Below are 8,432 nucleotides of genomic sequence, written 5' to 3' on the forward strand. Positions count from 1 at the left end.
ACAGTGGACCTGAAAACACAAATACATTAGGCATAACGGTTGAGCATATTCTGCATATCATTAGGGACACCATACTCAACTGGGGCCTAAACCTTGGAAGCATTAAATCACCTTAGATTAGGCACTTACACAGGGCCCCCACAAGGTTACATTAGGGTAAAAGCATTGCCAGCATTAATTGATTAGGCATACAAACAGTATGAATAACCTATAGCATTAGGCATCAACCTGTGGGCATAAACCTAGTAGGCATGAAGCTTTCTCATTAGGGTAAAAACGCTAGGCAACATCACCAAAGGCACTGGCAGATGCATAAGGCACCTCCTGCAGTACATGGGGCCTAATCATATTAGAATGGGGCATACACATGATGCATTTCATCATTGCGCACATTAGGACAGAACATTAGCATAATGGTGCATCCCTAGTAACCCCCAAACATCCTGTAAGCATTAGGGGGGGGGGAAGAAACCATTAGCGATATAATCACATGCATTAGGCATAAGCAACATTAACAGTACACTTTATGTAAATACACCTGGAATAGCTGCCCCAAGGTTGCAGATTCGCTTCTGACGCTACTGCGCCTGGGGAGCCCCTACTCGGGGGATTTCAAACTACCGATGGCCCAAAATCAGCACTGCAAACCGGAGGGAAAAGCATTAGGTATCTTCCTAGGTACAAATGCATTACGCAACAATATATATATATATATATATATATATATATATATATATATATATATATATATATATATATATATATATATATATATATATATATATATATATATATATATATATATATATATATATATATATATATATATATATATATATATATATATATATATATATATATATATATATATATATATATATATATATATATATATATATATATATTTTTTTTTTTTTAAACTTTATTGTGCAATATCATTACAAGTATGGGCCTACAACCACAGGGGCCGGCCGCTAGAGCATAAAAAGCAATCGTAAAACATCATATAACAGCGACTGATCCCCAAGATACAGGATACAGTTCTCTGCAACACAGGATGGAATCAGGATATAGTTATTTAGATTTTTTAGAAAAGAACAAAGAAAAAACAGACAAATCTCAAGGCGGAAAGCATTATAGACGGGGTCGAGCTCCGACGGGGGGGGGACCTTCAATACAGGATAGATAACCAGGAAGGCAATAGAGATGACCGGGGGGGGGTTCAGTGGGGAAGTCAGACAATCAGGAAAAAGAGTAAATTCTTCCAGGAATGTCAGGATCAGGGAGACAGAGAAATGTCCGGATTGTCCTCAAACGGGGGTGTACAGATGTTCCCTCGTAGGCGTTCCATTGATCCCAGATTTTATTCCACGCCCTAGGCTCGCACCTAGCCAAATATACAGTCTTCTCTCTAAACATACACCAGTCCATATTCTCCTTCCATACTGACACGGTGGGGGGCCGTTGGGAACCCCACAGCTGCGCAATATCCCTCTTTGCGATCATGTTCCCAAGGGCCGCCCACCGGGCCTCAGCGACGTTGTAATCATTCGGCTCCCACACATTCAGCAAGCACCTCCGAGCCTCAGGCAGCAGAGCGACCCCGGTGACACACTCCATTACCGCATGCACACGATTCCAATACGCCGCCACCTCACGGCATTCCCAAATGATATGGAGAAAGGTAGCACTCAATCCACACCCGCGCTTGCATAACCCATCCGAGGAAAAGCCCATTGCAACCAAACGAGGACCAGTAACATATACCCGATGAAGAATTTTGAGTTGGACGAGACGGAGACGGGCGGGAATGGCGACCTCTTTCGGGGAAGACTGTGCTGACTGCCAGTCTTCGTCATCCAACTCCAACCCGTCTCCGGTCCAGGCCTCCCTGAGACGCACAAGGAGATCTGCCCGATTGTTGATTAATTTCTTATAAATCAATGAGATCGTACTATCGGGCAGATGACCATCAAGTATACGGTCCTCGAGTGGGGAGGACTCGGGGACATTAGCATCGGTAGCGAAGACCGACGTCAAAGCATGGCGGACTTGCGCATACCTGAAAAACTCTCTATCACTCAACTCATACTCACTCTGAAGCACCTCAAAGGTCTTGACCGCGCCTTTCACCCAAAGGTCACCCACTCTGCTTATGCCGATCATATCCCATTTCTCAAAACCTTTCGTAGTCCAGAGGCATCCCAGTCTTTCAGAAGCATACAGAGGGGTCGCTCGTGTCAATCGATCGTTCCATCCCATGGCCGCGTTTGCATCCTTCCACACACGCACTGCAATCTTGGTGGGTCCCGTTAGGTTCCTCCCCGCCGTCCGAGAGTAGAGCGCTCTATTGAAGTTACCGCTGGGTAACTGGTGTTTATCCATCTCGAAAGCCGGATTCGGACCGGGTGCGTACATTGCGTGGTTGATTGCGGACAACTGGGAGGCCCAATAATACCTCCTGATATCCGGGAGCGCCATGCCCCCGTCATACCAGGGGAAAGTTAGCTTTGCAAGAGCGATACGTGCGCGGCCGTCCCAAACGAGCCTCCTGTGTAAACCTTCCACCTCCCGAAAGTAGCTTGCCGGAACAACGTTGAACGAGTTCTGGAGTGCGTATAGAAACCGGGGCAGGGACATCATTTTACAGAGTGCCGCGCGACCGAGTGGCGACAATGGCAATCTAAGCCACCGAACCACGTCTAATTTCAATCGTCGGAGAGGAGGAAGGAGATTGTGCTCATAGCGGCAGCTGGATCTAGCGATATAAAGATCCCCAAATACTTGAAGCCGGATTGAGAGATCTGAATGGGAAACCTACTTGGTAATGGGGGAAGGCCGCCCGAGATGACCTATACACAAGATTTAGACCAATTTATGATCAACCCAGAGTTCCTGCCGAACGAGGTGAGAACGTCAAACAGGACGTTAAGGGATTTACGAGGGGAGGTGAGGTACAAGAGGAAATCGTCGGCGTACAACGAGAGTCGATCTTCAAAATCGGGGGCCCACTGAATGCCCTTTATCGATGGCTTCCATCGATCTAAGGCAAGAGCAAAGAGCAGGGGGGACAGCGGGCACCCCTGCCTAGTACCCCTCCCGAGAGTAATGGACTGGGACACTCGACCATTGACCACCACCTGAGCCAGCAGTTCCGTATATAAAAGTTTCACCCATCCGACAAATTCCGAACCAAAACCAAATTTCGCCAGGGCGGCCCAGAGATAGGGCCATTCTATAGTATCGAAGGCCATTGTGGCGTCCAAGGACGCCAAGATGGCTGGCTCCGGAAGAGACCCCGCCCTAGCGAGAACACCATGTAAGCGCCGCAAATTGAGAGCAGTGTTCCTTTGTGGAATAAAACCGGATTGATCCGGATGGATCAGGGCACAAATTACTGTGAGTAGACGATTAGCGAGGACCTTGGCGAGAACCTTAGGCTCAGCATTCAACAGGGAGATAGGCCTGTATGATGCGCAACGATCACGAGGCTTGCCCTCCTTGGGAATTACTACGATCGTTGCCAAACCCTGGTCACAAGGGAGGGTGCCAAGATCACGAGACTCCATAAACATATCGCGAAGATATGGTGCGACTTTATCCGGGCGCAGTTTGTACAGCTCAATAGGCAAGCCGTTCGGGCCCATAGCCTTGCCCGAACGGAGAGAACGAATTGCGGTCGCAATCTCGTCTACAGACCACGGAGCCTCCATGCACTCTCGATCCTCCTCAGAAAGGCAGGGCAGCGCAATGAGTGGGAGTCATCCTCGTCTCTATTGGACACCGGGGAGTACACCACACGAAAATAATCAGCAAAGCACTCCACAATCTTGCTAGGGTCAGTCACACTCACACCATCCGAAGTCTGAATCACAGGGACCACACGATTCGCTCTTTCCTTCTTGTCAAGCCAAGCAATCAATTTACCCGCCTTATCCCCAACAACATACAGTCTACCCTGCTGTTCCCTGTACATTGTCTTGGCAGCATCCGTGACAAGGGATTTATAGTCAAACTGCTTCAGACCAAGGGCGTGGAGTCTATCCTGGGTAACGTCTGATTCTAGGTCAGCCTCCAATTCCAGTATTTCTGTCTCCAGACTCACGACCTCCTGATTCCTAGCTTTCTTGGTCTCAGCTATTAAAGATAGGGCCTGTCCACGAATAACAGTTTTAAAGGCTTCCCACAGGGACACAGAGGACAAACCGGACACCTCGTTCTCCAGAAAATAGTGGTCTAGGGTCTTTATCAGACTGTTACGGGTCTTGGGATTACGCAGGTACCAAGGGTTGATGGGGGCGATCTGCCCCGCAGCGTGCACCCCAGTGTCCATACAAAGCCACAATGGAGAATGATCCGAAATGCCCCGGGCCAAGTGTCTGATCTCCCCAGCAGAGGAAGACTGGGCGGCTGGCATAAGGATGTAATCAAGCCTGGAGAGACTCCCATGAGCCCCAGAGTGAAAGGTGTACTGACATTGTGTCGGATGCATTAACCTCCAGCAGTCCACGAGACCAAAGGTGTCCAAGAACCCACTGAGCCATGACTGGGAATTAGGAAGATCCCTGGGGGGGTGGCGGTCCATATTGCCAGACAGCACAGAATTAAAATCCCCACCCATAAGGAGAATACTATCAGGGAGCTCCAGCATCACCCGGCCAGCATCTGAGAAGGTAGAGGTCTGGAGACCCGGGGGAACGTGTACAGTGAGCAATGAAAGAGTTTTACCCTCCCACCTACCAGTGAGGGCGGCATAACGCCCTCTGTCGTCGAGGGTTACGTTATCAATCTCTAGAGGGAGAGAAGACCGAACCAGAATACCCACCCCTCTGGAACCAGTGGTGAACCCGGAGTGTGCGACCAAGCAATAACCCCACCTATTCATAGCATGACACATATTTCCCACCAAATGCGTCTCCTGCAAAAGTACCACATCAGGAGACAAGCGACGCAGATACTGCAGTACAACACCCCGTTTTATGCGATCACCCAATCCATTGACGTTCCAAGATAGTAACCTCAACCCACTACCCCCCATCCCCACAAGTGATGCATGAGTCACCCCACATAGAGCAGGACACTTGAAGCAGAGAAGAAACCAATACGTCGCCTTGAGAGAGAAACACACACTCACAAACACCCCATCCCACCCCCCAACCAACGCCCATTACAACTCCCCCCTCCCTGCACCCCTGCAGTAGACTAAAAAGCCACCCCAACATGCAGTGTGCCTGTCGCCCTAACATTCCCATTCTACAAAAAGGCCCTGGAGGAGGAAAGAGGCCCGTCCCTCCCGCCACCTGGAAGGGGACAACAATAAAACATAATATACAGAAGAAATAGAACCCAGATGAGCAATGTCTAGTATGCGGAGATCAGGGGCCGAAAGGTCACTTCTGTGTAGTCTCACCACCCTCGGCACCACCAGGGTGCTCCGTCCGGTCGTTTCGGCCAGGCAGGGAATCCAGCCAGTCACTCACATTTTCCGGGCGATCAAAAAAGAATGTCCATTCCTCGTATTCCACGCGAAGCCTAGTAGGGAAAAGCATAGAGTACTTCTATCCTAAGTCCCGGAGACGTCGTTTAACTCCCTGAAAGCCCATCCTTTGTCTCTGAACAAGCTGAGTAAAGTCCGGGTAAAAATTAACCGTGGAATTTTCAAATTTCACCGGGCCGCTCACTCTCGATGCCTGCAGGATAGCATCACGATCCCTGAAATGAAAAAGTTTTGCTATGATAGGCCTCGGAGGAGCGCCCGGCTTAGGCTTACCGCCCGGAACACGATGGGCACGCTCCACTGCGAAGAACTTGCTCAGTCCAGAAGGGGCAAGGTGGTTCAGGACAAGATCTTCAACCAGGAGGTCAATCGAGTGAGTCTCTGGGTTCTCCGGAACACCTATGACGCGGATGTGGTTGCGTCTTGCCCTGTTCTCAAAATCCTCCAGCCGATGGAACATCAAGTCATTAGCCGATTTCAAATTGCCACGTTCGGTCTGAAGTTCCGACACATCGGCCGTGAGGCTAGAAGTCTTCAGATCCAACGACTTCACCTTCTCATTGGTCTTGGACAGGTCGGCCCTGATCAGGGTGACAGCAGTGGCAACCGTGTCAATTTTATGAGCAAGAGCCTCATATTGCTGGCCGATGGTCTCCTTCACGTTGGTGATGGCGCCCATAATGTCCTGCAGGGACAAATCAGTGGGGGCGGATGGGTCCTCTTTGGCGTCCTCCGGGGTACGACTGGAGACTCCAGGGGATCCTTTGGCTTGAGTGTACCGGTCCATAACATTGGATTGGACCGGTCCCCCGCGAAGGGGCGTCTTAGTCTTCCGTTTCTCGACGTCGCCCCTGGCTGCCATGCTGGAAGATGCGCCTCGGAGGGGCCCGCGAGACCTAGTGAAAATGGCCGCCTGCGGGCAAGGCACCAAAAGTCCACAAAAACTGGCTCGTGCGGCCAAGACAAAGTCACGACTTGACCCAAGCGGCTGTGATGGTGAGGTAGCACTCGCACTGAATGGAGGCTGGACAGGTCCCCGACCAAGCGAAACTGTCTCGTAATCAGACCATGCCAGGACCCAGAAACAAAACCGAAAGTTGGAGTAGGGCTACTGAGGAGACCCCACTGCCGTTGTTGTTCAACTTCGTCCCGGCTTCACCAGTCACCAAGTCCCCGGCTCGCCTCAAGGTGGACCTCAAAAGTTCAAATCGCTGTAATTTCGGTTTACTGAGTCCGAATTAAAATCTGAAAAGAGTTATGGACTCAGTCGAGGTTCATCTTCGAGAATCCGTCCAAGAATTCAGGATGTTATCAGGATCAGTTGCGAAGAGTGGCGAGGGTCCGGGGAGCCCTGTGCTCATGCGACCATCTTGGACGCGCGCTAAGCTCCTCCCCCCTATGCAACAATATTATGCAAGAAATCATATGGGGCAATAGGCCTCGCCAGCATAAACACAGTTCGCCCCAATCGGGGGCACAACACTCTGAAACTGGCCCCAGGCCAACTGGCCTCTCTCCAGGGCTCAAATGCCTATGTCCCACAAAGTCAGGGCTGGCTGCAAAAACAGCAAAAGCAAAGTACGCAAAGCACTGGGGCAGGGCAGGAGTGTCTCTCACTCCTCTCTCTCTTCTCCTGAGGAGTACAATGCCCCCCCCCAATACGTTGCAGCTGCCCACTGTCAACCAAGCCGGTAGGGGGGAATCCCACACACCGGGATCCCCTTGCAGCGCTTTAGAATCCTGGTGCTGCAGACATCTGCTCCTCTTCTCCTGGGCACAGTTGAAGCGCATTGGCAGCAAGCAGAGCAGAGTCAATGCGAATAAGGCACTCTGGCAGCACCCCAATGCAGCACACACGCAGGGGAATTGGAATATAGGGCTATGACAGCACAGCGCTGCAGGCGTCAGCTCTTCCCCTGGCACCTTGAATATAGCGCTTCTGAGGCACTAGGTCCCACTAGAAGCTTCAGGGACAGAAGATAGTGTACCTCTTCTGGTAATCAGGAAAACAGTGCCCACCAGGCGCTAGAGTGCAGGCAGAGCAGCACAGTCACTCCAAATATGGCGCTCACCAGGCGCTAGGTGACTCACAGTTCCCGAGGTCCCACCCGTGGGAGTAGCGCCAACGCTCCTCACCTCCTTGGAGTGCAGGCAGTCAAAGTATAGCACTCACGGGGCGCTAGGGCAGCAGAGCAGGCGGGCCAGGCTGAGCAAGATCAGCAGACAGTGGGCACTCATTAGTACAGGACAGTAGCGCCTAGAAGCAGTCATCTCCCATAAAGAGGCACTCCTCCTGACACAGCAGTCTTCACTCAGCAAAGGCTCTCACTGGCCCTATGGACAGCAGAGGGGTACAGATGGGCTCAGGGGCCAGCACACAGGCCCATGCGGCGGTACCTCTTGGCAGAGTGTCCCCTCTCATTCCAGTCCACCCTTAGTCTGGGCACATGGCATCTCTACTAGAAAGAGCTGGAAGCTTTTAGAAGGTCTCTGGCTGTTCCAGCCTCAGTATCACTGGGGGAAGTGTAGAGCACCTTGTCACTTCAAACACTAGACCGCCAACCCACCGTAGGCAGGCGGCACAAGCAGGCAGAAATGGCGTCCATTTTACAAGTGACATTTCTGCAATGGTGAAAATAAAGGTGCGTACACCATTACACAGCATTTATTATTTTCCTCTCGCACCACACATGGCATATACATTTCTTACCATGAGGGAGATGTCCCTAAAAGGGGGGGTCCTAATATGCCTATGTAAGGCAGAAAGCACGCACACTTTGTACTGCTAACCAGCGCCAAAGTGTCCAACATCCTGAACCCACCAATTCCATCATAGCGAAAGGGCTAGGGGAAAGGCAAAACGTTTCGGGATGACCCTGCAAGCATTTCCAAGTCCAACAAAGTGCAATTATGTTTTGGGCCAACCACAGGCAAC

This window comes from Lissotriton vulgaris, chromosome 5 (genome assembly GCF_964263255.1).
Source record: "Lissotriton vulgaris chromosome 5, aLisVul1.2, whole genome shotgun sequence".
NCBI lineage: Eukaryota > Metazoa > Chordata > Amphibia > Caudata > Salamandridae > Lissotriton > Lissotriton vulgaris.